Below are 12919 nucleotides of genomic sequence, written 5' to 3'. Positions count from 1 at the left end.
TCAAGTGATGTCATTGATGACACATTATCAAAATGGCGGCGCACAGTAGTCAGATGAGGCCATTTTCAAACGTTTTAACATAAATCTGTCACGTTGGCATAAATGGTCGGGAGACAGGCGCAGGAATGCGTAATAGGGTTTTTTATTTACCCAAATTACAGCGTGCCGTGTAAAGGCACGGGGACGAAGACCAAACAAACACGTAACAAAACACAGGGTAGAAACCCAAACAAAAGAGCAAGGAGAACCTCGAATAAATACACAAGCGCACAATGATTATCACACGGGACGAGACCCGTAATCATCTGCGCAATACACGTGGCACAAAAGCCAAAACAACACAGCACAGGTACTCACATGACCAACGGACATTGTAACAATAATCGACAGGACAATGGTGAACAAAGGACACACTTATACAATTACTAATGAATGGGAATAGGGACCAGGTGTGCGTAATGACAGTTCCGGAGGGATCCGTGACAAAATATGAGTTTTTCAGCTGTTTTAAGAGTAGGAACATTATCACATTTGGTTATCAAAATCACGTTAACTTACATAAATGTTTCAGTTCATCTTTAACATGAGCTTCTTACTTCATCCTAACACCAGAGGCCTTTAACATTACTGCAATATTATTAATAGAAGTCTCTGCCGGCAGCTAGCCACCTGACTAAGCGACTATTTACCAGTTGTGCACTAATTTCCCGAGAGTCTGTTTTTTCTTTGTTTGGGGGATMTCTGGAGACACAGTCGGAGTCGCGGACACCTTATATCTGGCATCTCGCCAACCCACTAGCCTAGTCTGTCGGCGCCGTTGGTCTGCTGAGCCCAGCTCCGAGCTGGTGTAGTTTGTTTGCGCAGGTGCTGCGATTCGCAAGAGGGCCGTTTGAGAGAGTGGGGAATGTGCTACTAACAAGGCAAATCCGAGGGGCGCACGCAAACCTAACGAGCAAACAACTATTCATGATTCCACTCGTTCGCAAAGAGGCAGGCGCGATTACAACTCAAGAAGATCAACAATATAAGCGTTTTGAGCTTTGATCAACACTGGGAACGTAATAATATGTGGGTAAACGCTCATTAACAAAATAAAAAGGTGAGTAAACGCTATTTCAGAAATCAAAAGGTGCTAAATGGCGTTTACGTGCGTTTTATCCTCCACTACATCCCTGCCTGTATCCCCAACCCTGGCCTTGAACTTCAGGAAGAAGAACACTTTATGTTGAGGAACTGTATTGTTGATGTTGTTTCTTGAGCTGTTGCTACTAAGTTAATCCAAATTATTTTCGATAAATTTATTTTTACGTGTGAATTAGCTTTCAGAGCCTATTTTSGTGGGGATCTTCTCTGGTGCTCTGATTGTAGTGTCAAGACTGTTGCTTAAAGACAACGAGGTTAAAGCTTATTTTTGAAACATGAGATCTAACTTTTGTGGTGGGCGTTTGAGTGGAAGATGTACGTCGAAAATGTAGCATTGGTGTATTATAGTAATATTATAATACTATAATACTATAGTAATACATATTCAGGTGGTCACTTAGCTAGTGATTCTGTGTGATTAGATAAGGAATTTGTATTTGACTCAAGATTCTGTACCTGTTTAGTTTGTGAACTTGMAAGAGAGGGAAGTATGGGAAATGTATGTCGATTGTGTGAAATAATGCACATTTAAATGTGCTGTTTCCTGCACTCTCCTAACTGCTACATCGGGGTTTTTGGGGTTTACTTCCAGGTTAAAAGAGAAACAAAAGAACAATCCCTGAAGAAAACAACTGCAACAGTAATGCCATCCAACAAGTATTCTTCAGCCGTCATGGTGGAGAGTGACAAGATGACGGCAACAGTAAGTGGGGGGTGGGGTGGGGGGGGCTTAGGTCTTCTGCTGGTGGTATTGCCAACAAAGTCACCAAATATCCACTGTTCACATCGTTTTCCACTGGGTTTTTGCTCCAAAATGCACACCACCGTTCTGCGCACTGTTATACTATACTATATATTGTCCTCAAATGTTTATTGAAAACATAAATGCACGATAAGCATTTGTTGTSTCTCAAATGCACCATTACAGTTGTTGGCTAGCTAGCTAGTCGAATTTGAGCCATATTAGCATAGACGTGGCATATAAGTCGTAAACACCTCAAAACAAGACGTGGTATCAAGAACAAGATAAAAACTAGCTGAAGGGAGCCATCTACGGTTTACCACGTGGCAGCTCCGAGATGCGTACACATTGTCATGATGTTGTCAACCCACCCTTCATATCATGGTAACTCATCTGCCTGGCTTTAGTGTCTGCCCCCTCCTCCTCCTCCTGTGTTTGCCAGAAGCCTCAGGCCTCAGCTCCCTCCCTCAACTGGTCTGCCTCTGTGTCTCCCAGCCTCCCAGGCTGAATGTGCATAATCATTTGGCCTCAGAGAGCAAACAGGCAACTTTTCACAGTACATCTGGCCTGGATGTGTCATAGCCTTTCATGGAGCAGCCAGGGCAGCTGCCTCTTTAGAGAGAGAGAGAGAGAGCGGGAAAGAGGAAATGGAAGAGGAGGAGCGTGTGTGTGTGGTGAGATCCATCATCACAGTGGGCTCTTTATGTTCCGAGTTAACACTCGCTCTAGTGTGGACTTCAGGTGGCCGTTGTTTCCGCCCATTGCTATTTCTTGGTATTGCAGTATTACTAGTGTGTTGTTACCTGTCTACACATCCCTCTCCTCTATTGGGGAACTTGGTACAAGGTACAGTGCTTGGTACTTCTCAGCAAATTACCGCCGTGTTTTCACCCTACAAAGCATTTRRRCCCCCCCRCTGCAATTCCATCAACAGGTGGTTTTTCACATCATATCAGATGAGATATGCCCACTGCTCCAAGAGTTGAGATTCTTATAGTTTCTCGCTGGTCGGATAACACTCCTTCTGGTTCCACCACTAACGATCTCGCACAGAACTGGATCATGATACATTGGGACTGTGATAGTTTCGGTTGTATTGGTTTTGCCCTCAAATCCCTCTTTTTCCGTTCAGTAGGACAATCTATCTGCCCAGTTAATTAGAGTAGAAGAATGTGACTTCCAGGCAGCCCCAATAGCATTCTCTGCCTGTTAGGTTTTGGGTTTCAGTCCTGGATTATATTATTAGTTACTTTGAGTAACTGGARGAGTCAAATGGTTACGTAGTTATACAGTTACTTGAGTTTGTGTCGAAGACTCAGCCGGTCTAATGGGACAACCACGGCTATGTTGAGAAATGTTGTTATGGGAGAATATCTAGATCAYTCGGCATATCGTAATACATGTAGTAAGTTCTCTTCTGTGGTGTCAGTCTGTGTTGGAGCAGGGTGGGCGTGTGGCGTCGCCTGTGGGACTGTGTRTGCTGCTGTGACCCGGAGTGCGATCGTTCTTCAGGGCGTCAAGGAACAGCTCGAGGGAGAGAGAGAGAGACCAGTTTCAAACCAGAATGACCTGCTCTTTATTTTCTCTTTCTCTTGGATTTTTTACATGCTTTTCCAATGGGAGTTTCTACCGTTTCTAGGTCTGCCTTGCAATCTGGTCCTCGGCTATATGAATCTGTGATCCCAGAGCTTTTGTTCTATGGAAGGCAGTTAAAGCACGGACATGTCGTCTTAAGTGTTATATCTGTTGACAAACTTCACCTTTTATGGTTCTCTGTCACGTTCTTATCTTGGTGCCATTGTGCCGAGCCAGTGGAGCGAGTCTAGACTGTGAGAATGAGATTAACTGACGTCGGCTAAGCACCTGGACATGGCAAGCCAGTGACTTATATTGTAAATGTGTCTGAAAGGTGTGTGTGCTTGTAATGCAATGCTGTGTGTGTGTGTAATACTGTAGGTCGGGTGTGGGTCCATTGAAAGGGCCGATCTCTCTCTCCGACTCGGCATAGTCTTTCCTAACATCTCCTTCCCCTCTGGAGACAGACAGGCAGATCAACCAAAGGTGTTGCTCCGCAATTTGTCAACACACTTTGAATGAATCCATACATGCGTTGTCTTATGTCAGGCACCGATATGTTTCCTAAGTCGTCTGCACTCTCCTAGCCAGATGTGGGGAGGAGGGGTGCAGACAGGGGGGTGGGGTAGCAGACGGAGCGTTAACACACGCAGAGGGGTGTCCTGGTTTGGGACAAGGCGGCTCTCTCAGGTCTAATCTCACTAATGAGAGAAACTCTGGCACTGACCTCCCGGCCTGGATGTGTCACTCTCTATCTCTCTCGCTCTCTCTCACTCTTGTCTGTCTGTCTCTCTCTCACTCTTGTCTGTCTCTCTCACTCTTGACTGTGTCTCTTTCTCTCCCTCACTCTGTCTATCTCCTCTTTCTCTCTCTCTCTACCTCTGCCCCCTGTATGGTTTAATAATCGCTGTATCCGGCGTGAATTGAGTTCATTGGGACCTATGGCTGTACTGTACTGTGCCTTACTGTATTACACTGTGCTGCGCTGCCTGCGTGTGAGGCCCAGGTCGGCTTAGGTGAACTGCAAATTGGGCTGAGATGGATGTGCGTCAGAATGAATCTCACAGCCCGAGGGCTCTCTTTTCTCCTCCATTAAGTTTGAGAGGAGCAGGGAGAGGGGAGAGAGAGTGAGAGGGGAGAGAGAGAGAGAAGGACACAAGGGCACAGCAGCCAGAGAGAGAAACTGCTTAGTTCTTTTTCTATTGTAGTGCTGGTTTTCCAGAATGAGAGAGAACACACTGTGTGGCATGTAGGGCACTATAAAATCTAGTGAATTTTTTTGTCTTTCCCCAAATTCCGTTTTCTCCTGGGGTTTTTTCCAGGCCCCCCCCGTTTTTTCCAGGTTTTTGTTCTCAAAATCAAACAGAAAAACAACTAAATTGAATGTTCTAAGTCCACAACAAATCTTAAACCACCTCAGGAGACCACTTTTGAGACCTAGAAAAATTGAAGAAATGTCGAATTTTGGGGTGTAATTGCCCTTTAATGCAAGTGTGCACCAGCAGTGTTTCTGTAGCGCTCATGTGATTGCAGAGTTTGCAACACAAATGGCTACTGGATTCAATGCAAATATTCATGATATCATTCTGCCCGGKTACTTTGTGGTGTTTGGGAAAGCCTTTCCATCGACCAGCAGAACGGTTATCATTAGCATTACCACTAACAACTACTCAAAGTGTAGACTAAACATAGGCGCGCCACACGACACACACAGACAGGGCTATTCCTGTGCCGTTTCTCAAAGTTGCAGGAAAATAGAAATCGCTGATGCATTTTGTTCATGTCACATGATTAACTTGGGCAAATGAATGAATGTTCYATGAGATGAGATGTTTTTATTTAGTCACATGCACAGATGTAGTTGCAGTGTACAGTGACATTCCTAAGCTGCGAGTTCCGAACAGTGCAGGTGTTGATATGAGAACAATGACATAAAAAGAAGTGTAGAACATATACAGTGGGGAGACAAAGTATTTGATAACACTTGCCGATTTTGCAGTTTTCCTACTTACAAGCATGGTAGAGGTCTGTAATTTTTATCATGGTAATCTGTTACTGTGAGAGGACGGAATCTCAAAAACAAAAGTCGAAAATCACATTGTATGATTTTTAATAATTATTTGCATTTTGCATTGGCATGACATGTATTTGACACCTATACCAACCAGTAAGAATTCCGGCTCCTCACAAGACCTGTTAGTTTTTTCTTTAAGAAAGCCCTCCTTGTTCTCCACCTCATTACCTGTATTACTCACCTGTTTACAACTCGTTACCTATGTATAAAAGACACCTGTCCACACACTGCAATCAACAGATTCCAACCTCTCCAAGCATGGCCAAGACCAGCGAGGCTGTGTAAGGACATCCAGGGATAAAGATTGTAGACCGCACAAGGCTGGGATGGGCTACAGGACAATAGGCAAGCAGCTTCGTGAGAAGGACAACTGTTGGCCCCAATTATTAGAAATAAAGGAGAAGTTCAAGATGACGGTCAACTCACCCTCGGTCTGGGGCTCCATGCAAGATTTCAACCTCGTGGGGCATCAATGATCATGAGGAAGGTGAGGGATCAGCCCAGACTACACACGGCAGGACCTGGTCAATGACCTGAAGAGAGGCTGACGCCACAGTCTCAAAGAAAACCATTTAGTAACAACTACGCCCGCATGGATAAAATCCTGCAGGCGCCGCAAGGTCCCCCTGCTTAAGCCAGTGCATGTCCAGGGCCTTCGAAGTTGCCAATGGACATCTGCGATGATCCAGAGAGGATGGGAGAAGGTCATGTGGTCTGATGAGCACAAAAATAGAGCTTTTTGGTCTAAACTCACCTACTCGCCGTGTTTGGGAGGAAAGAAGTAGTAATGATACAACCCCAAGAACACCATCCCAACCGGTGAAGCATGGAGGTGGAAACATCATTCTTTGGGATGCTTTTCTGGCAAAGGGGACAGGACGACTGCACCGTATTGAGGGGAGGATGATGGGGCCTGGTTATCGCGAGATCTTGGCCAACAACCTCCTTCCCTCAGTAAGAGCATTGAAGATGGGTCGTGGCTGGGTCTTCCAGCATGACAACGACACGAAGCACACAGCCATGGCAACTAAGGAGTGGCTCCGTAAGAGCATGCTCAAGGTCCTGGAGTGGCCTAGCCAGTCTCCAGACCTGAACCAATAGAAGAATTCTTTGGCAGGGAGCCTGAAAAGTCGGTATTGCCCAGCGACAGCCACGCGAACCTGAAGGATCTGGAGAAGATCTGTAGGGAGGAGTGGCCAAAATCCCTGCTGCAGTTGGTGCAAACCTAGTCAAGAACTACAAGGAACGGTAATGCTCTGTAATTGCAAACAAAGGTTTCTGTAACAATATTAAGTTTGTCTTTTCTGATGTTCAAATACTTATGTCATGCAATAAAATGCAAATTAATTACTTAAAATCATACAATGTGATTTTCTGGATTTTTGTTTTAGATTCCGTTTCTCATAGGTTGAAGTGTACCTATGATAAAAATTACGAGACTCCTACAATGCTTTGTAAGTAGGAAAACCTGCAAAAATCGGCAGGTGTATACAAATATACTTGTTCTCCCCACTGGTACATGTTTACAACTGTGACAGTGATGAATATTATTATGTCCATTGGTGTGTGGGCAGGTAATTGTCGTGTTGAGGGGGGGTGTGTAACTGACTTGTGGTGGCTATTCAGCAGCCTGATGGTCTGGGGGTAGAAGCTATTGGCAGTCTGTTGGTTTTACCCATGACTGCTGCGTCTGAGTGATGGCAGCGGGGAGAACAGGCCGTGGCTCAGGTCGGTGAGGTCCTTGATGATTTCTTGGCCTTCCCTGTGACACTGGTGTTGTAGGGTTCCTGGATGGCAGGCAGTGGCACCAATTGATTAAGTTCAAATACATTTAGTTGATTTCCTACTAAAGTCAAAAAAATATATCAATATTTTTTAAATTCCTTTTTATGTCTGTGATTCCGTGATTCAATCCACGTTTTCCACAACAAAGATTTTATAGGCCCTAGGTATGTAATTGACTGTACTCAGCTCTGCTGTCTGCTGTGCTGTTGTGCTCTGTGCAGTCTGGGCTAGGTTGGGTTGTGTTCTTGCCCTGTGTCTGCTGCTGGCTGCGTTAGCTTTGGCAAGTGACGGTGCCACTGGAGGACTTGTGGTGGGAAGTGTACGTGTCTCAGTCTGGCATTCCAGAGGAAGATCCTGATAACCACAGCTGCCGGCATTGTTCCCAAGGCCAAGGGCTTACGCTCCCTGAGGGAGGAAGCCTGACTTTGGTGAAGGCCCTTAACCTCTTTACGTCTCGTTCGCACTCCTCTCTACCTCCTCGCCTCCCTCCTCTACACCTCTTCCTCCCTCCTCTCTACCCTCCTTCTCCCTCCTCTCTCACCCTCTCCCTCCTTCACCTCCGTTCCTCCCTCCTCTCACCCTCCTCCTCCCACTCTCTCACCTCCTCCTCCCTCCTCCTCTCTCACCCTCCTTCTTCCTCCTCTCTCACCTCCTCTCTCTCCCTCTCTCTCACCTCGTACTCTTGGCCTCTCCATCGAGCCCACGCGGTTCCCTGTCATTGCACAGAGGTGTGACAATTAAAGATGCTCCATCCGATCTGTAATTCTATTCATACAGTGCAGGTCCATGATTATTAGCGAAGCGCCGCACTCTAGACATAACAACGAATGAGCACGCAGATCGATACTGCAGAATAATATAAATTCGGAGCAACACCCCTTCAAATTAGTGGATTCCACTATTTCAGCTACGCTCATTGCTGACAGGTGTATAAAATTGAGCACACAGCCATGCAATCTCCATAGAGAAACATTGGCAGTAGAATGACCTTACTGAAGAGCTCAGTGTCTTTCAACGTGGCACTGTCATAGGATGCCACCGTTCCAACAAGTCAGTTTGACAAATTTCTGTCCTGCTAGAGCTGCCCCAGTCAACTGCAAGTGCTGTTATTGTGAAGTGGAAACATCTAAGAGCAACAACGGCTCAGCCGCGAAGTGGTAGGCCACACAAGCTCACAGAACGGGACCGCCGAGTGCTGATGTACGTAACGCATAAAAATCATCTGTCCTCGGTTGCAACACTCACTACCCAGTTCCAAACTGCTTCTGGAAGCAACGTCAGCACAAGAACTGTTCGTTGGGAGCTTCATGAAATGGGTTTCCATGGCCGAGCAGTCGCACATAAGCTTAAGATCACTATGCGCAATGCCAAACGTTGACTGAAGTGGTGTAACGCTCTCCATTTTTGGACTCAGGAGCAGTGGAAACTCGTTTTCTGGAGTGATGATTCATGCTTCACCATCTGGCAGTCCGACAGATGATTTTGGGTTTGGCGGATGCCAGGAGAATGCTACCTGCCCCAATGCATAGTGCCAACTGTAAAGTTTGGTGGAGGAGGAATAATGGTCTGGGGCTGTTTATCATGGTTCGGGCTAGGCCCCTTAACGCTACAGCATACAATGACATTCTAGACSATTTTGGGCTTCCAACTTTGTGACAACAGTTTGGGGAAGGCCCTTTCCTGTTTCAGCATGACAATGCCCCAAAGCGAGATCCATACAGAAATYGTTTGTCGAGATCGGTGTGGAAGAACTTGACTGGCCTGCACAGAGCCCTGACTTCAACCACATCGAACACCTTTGGAATGAATTGGAATGCCGACTGCGAGCCAGGCCTAATCGCCCAACATCAGTGCCCGACCTCACTAATGCTCTTGTGGCTGAATTGAATCAAGTAACACTAACACAGTTTTGCTTGTGCCTGTCGTTTTACCCGTAAACATTACGTCCGRGGAAATGTTTGTAATGACCTGTCAAACACACCCCGGTAATGGCTGAAATGGGTTCAATGGAATACATTGTCTTTCCGTTGTATCTTTAAGAACGCTAAGCTTGTCTGGGATTTAACGCAACGTCTCGAGACATACATCACCAAATAGAGAAAGATAACTTTATTTTGATGGGTGTACATTTTTTGTGAAGTTTAACAAAATAATAATTTAGTACAGATTAAATGTTTTCAAATGATATGCGCTGAAATGAAAGCAACTTCCTAAAATGTACACTTGGATTATAGTAATATTATGTCTGATCTCGCAAACAATGTAAAGTATGTTTAGATAGGTGTTATCTAGAGCCAAGCATGTTGATTTTTAATCTGAGCGTATCCTGCTATTGAATTATGCAAAAGACCGTGACAACAACAGTAGTTAATGAGGCAGTCTAGACAGCACATGTGAGTGCAAGTAGGGTAAACAGAGCAGGTGAGTGCAGGTATGGTAGACAGAGCAYGTGTTTGGTGGTTTCAGCCCTCCTCCACCCCTTTATGTTAATTMAGTCATATATGKAAATATGCCCAATYTATTTASGCAAATTAGGCACATATKATTTTCTTTATTTTAACACACCATATAAAAACAATACCTGATACAATATGAACATTTATATTTGAATGCATTCTAAAATAAAATAAAAAGGAAATGTTTGACAATAAATGTAATACCTTCCCACCAAAATCCCTCATTATTTGTCCATGCCAGTAAAATGTTTTATGTGCTACAATTCAGTCAATATCTGATGGATTATAAAAATGATTAAAGTTTGGAGTTTCTTCATCCATTGTCCAACTGTTGTATTTATTAGAATTGTTAAAAAAATAAATGTTGCTACTGTGTTCCATAGTGTTGTTGAGTGCTGTTTGTTGATAGCTCCTCTCCTGTCGTCCRCAGGCTGAGGTGAATGGGGACATGGCTGCAGCCGACGACAGTGGCATGGAGATGACCAAGGAGAACAGCCCGCTCACCCTGGCCGAACCGCACTCCCCGTTCAGCCCCAAGCAGAATGGAGATGCTGCCTCACCTGCAGGTCCGGAACACACACACACACTGGACATTCTCGGAAAGCTTTCACCCCTCTCAGTTGACTTCAGGCCTTTGCTCTCGTTATCACATCACACCTTCCGACCGCGTTAAGTTACATCATTCTCTCACCTCTCAACCCTCAACCTTCTCACACACTCTCTGAAACCTGTGTTTGCATAAAGGCGTCAGCATGCTTCAGTTCGAGTGTGCTCGCATACTCCCTGGAAAGACCTTCGCTTGAAAAACAAGAAAAAGCACCAATCGTACTGTTTGTCCATTTTGTGACGCCGTAACCAGTATATACACTTCCTCAAAATAGTCCAAATGAATCTAAGATWACTCAAGAAATCTGTCATTCATTTTTCAGTTTTTGCCGAAGAGATCTTATTTCACATCTAACTAAGTCGTTTGGAGTCTGAAAATGAGTGGTCTTTCATTGAATGACAAAGACTTTATTGAAGAATCCCTACTGTTGACCAATCACAGTCGAAGGGGCGTAGACTTCGGCTCCGAACTTCGTCTTGCCTCCAGAAAGAATGTTGTGTGTCCGAACAGCCGAAAAAACCCTCACCGAAGTCCAAACCGAAAAAAATACGTGACAAAATGTCAGCGTAATTTTGGAGAGGCAGGTAGCCTAGTGGTTAGAGCGTTGGGTCAGTAACTGAAAGGTTGCTTTACCGAATCCCCGAGCTGACAAGGTAAAAATCTGTCGTTCTGCTCCTGAACAAGGCAGTTAACCCACTAGGCCGTCATTGTAAATAAGAATTTGTTCCTAACTGACTTGCCTAGTTAACTATTGTTTTATTTTGTATTATTATAATGTATGCACCAATTCTACTGAGCTGTTTTGGCTGGGAAGCAGGAGGATGGCTTAAGTCACCATCCCTTACCTTGTATCCCATTCTCTCTCTCACTTTCTCCCCCCCCCTCTCCTCTTGCTCTCCCCCCCCTCCAGACTCAGATGTGAATCAGTTTTCAGGCAGCAGAAAGAGAACTAGGAAGAGGTCCTCAGAGGAGGAGTGCAGCTGGACTCTACCTACAGTGAGGTGAGTCTCACAGACACTACATAGACACAACCACACACACACACACACACCACCACACACACTCTCAAGGGTGTCTCAGGTGCTCGTACAGGTTACCCACTTGTGCATGCAGTGAAACAGGACAAATATCTTCTTTCCCCCGTTTTTATTTTTTTATTTTCAATGTTTTTATGAATATCGCTAGCAACAACAGAATTAACCCCAAAAAATGTTTTTTCTCAACTCCTGTTATTGAGCAAATTACACTCATTGAGCCATTTACACTCACTTGCGTATTTGACAAAGGCTTTGAAAAAGCACCTGTAGCCGCAAAGTTTATACTTATCTTCCAATTTAATGTGGGGAGGTCAAAATAATGACAAAACTATCTACCCAATCTATTCATTTTAAAATGTGAATTACTTCTCCTTGCGTTCACCTGATTAGACGAGACTTGTGATTATTATATTGTTTTTGCTAACGTATGATGGCCGTCCCATGGGTCGCCGTTTGCCTGGAGGGGGTCTCTGGTCAGAAAAGGTGAAGACCCCTGCCTGATATAGATAGCAATCACACACACACACCACACACACACACACACAACACACACACACACACACACACACACACACACACACACACACACACACACACACACACACACACACACACACACACACACACACCACCAACACACACACACACACACACACACACACACACACACACTGCTCCAGCTCTCTTCCCCAGACACTGTCATACCTGTGACCCGTAAACCAAAAGAACTGGCAGTCTGTCTGGCAGATAGCAGGACTAACTGGTTCTAACTGTTAGGGTCATTGCTGGTATCAACTCAGCTTTGATATAACCACACATCTCTCATCAACCGAAACCTGAACGGTGTTGATGATCATCTCGTAGCCAGACACCCTCTTCTCACATTCCTTCTGCATCCTGGAACCAAGACAAGCACGGCTAGTAATGCTGAAACCTGAGTTGTGTACAGTTGGTAGACACGTTTTGAAACGGTGAGGCAATACCAGAAATTGCCCAATAAGAACACAGATTGTTGTGTTCCGTTAAGATTTTTTTTGAAACATTTGCCCTATTCAACACGACTCTGACGCTGTGTTTGCCTGGATCTTGGTCCCCTGGTACCTATTGGTTGAGTGAAAGGGTTGTTGTGTTGTGTCTTTTCAACAGCAGAAGGCCAAGGTGGCAGGGGTGGGGGCCTCGGAGTCGGGCTCGGGCCTGAGACAGAGACCTTCTCCCAGGACCATCTTCCAGGCCGGTCTGCTGGCCCCTCACAACAAACCGCGCAGCCGCGAGCAGAGAGGAGGAGGATGCCAGAGCAAGCTGGAGCACCACAGCAGCTCTCTGGTGAGAACACACCATTCAGACTAGACTGAATGTGCAACAACGTAATGAACAGACACTATAACTCCCGGGGCATATCCTATCCAGTCTGTCAAAATATTCAGCTCTGGTCTTTTATATTATAATTCATTATTTACACAAAACAAAACATGTCCGCCTCCCCTGAATCATATTTTTAAG

The 12919-nt window shown here is 45.1% G+C and overlaps 1 pseudogene; it reads left to right on the top strand.

The window, feature by feature from the left end:
* Positions 1 to 12919, top strand: part of LOC111966294 (DNA (cytosine-5)-methyltransferase 3B-like) — a 41677-nt pseudogene that overhangs the window by 4403 nt on the left and 24355 nt on the right.

The sequence above is a fragment of the Salvelinus sp. IW2-2015 genome, linkage group LG7 (assembly GCF_002910315.2).
Source record: "Salvelinus sp. IW2-2015 linkage group LG7, ASM291031v2, whole genome shotgun sequence".
Lineage (NCBI taxonomy): Eukaryota > Metazoa > Chordata > Actinopteri > Salmoniformes > Salmonidae > Salvelinus > Salvelinus sp. IW2-2015.
This window is presented reverse-complemented; position numbering and strand designations above follow the sequence as displayed.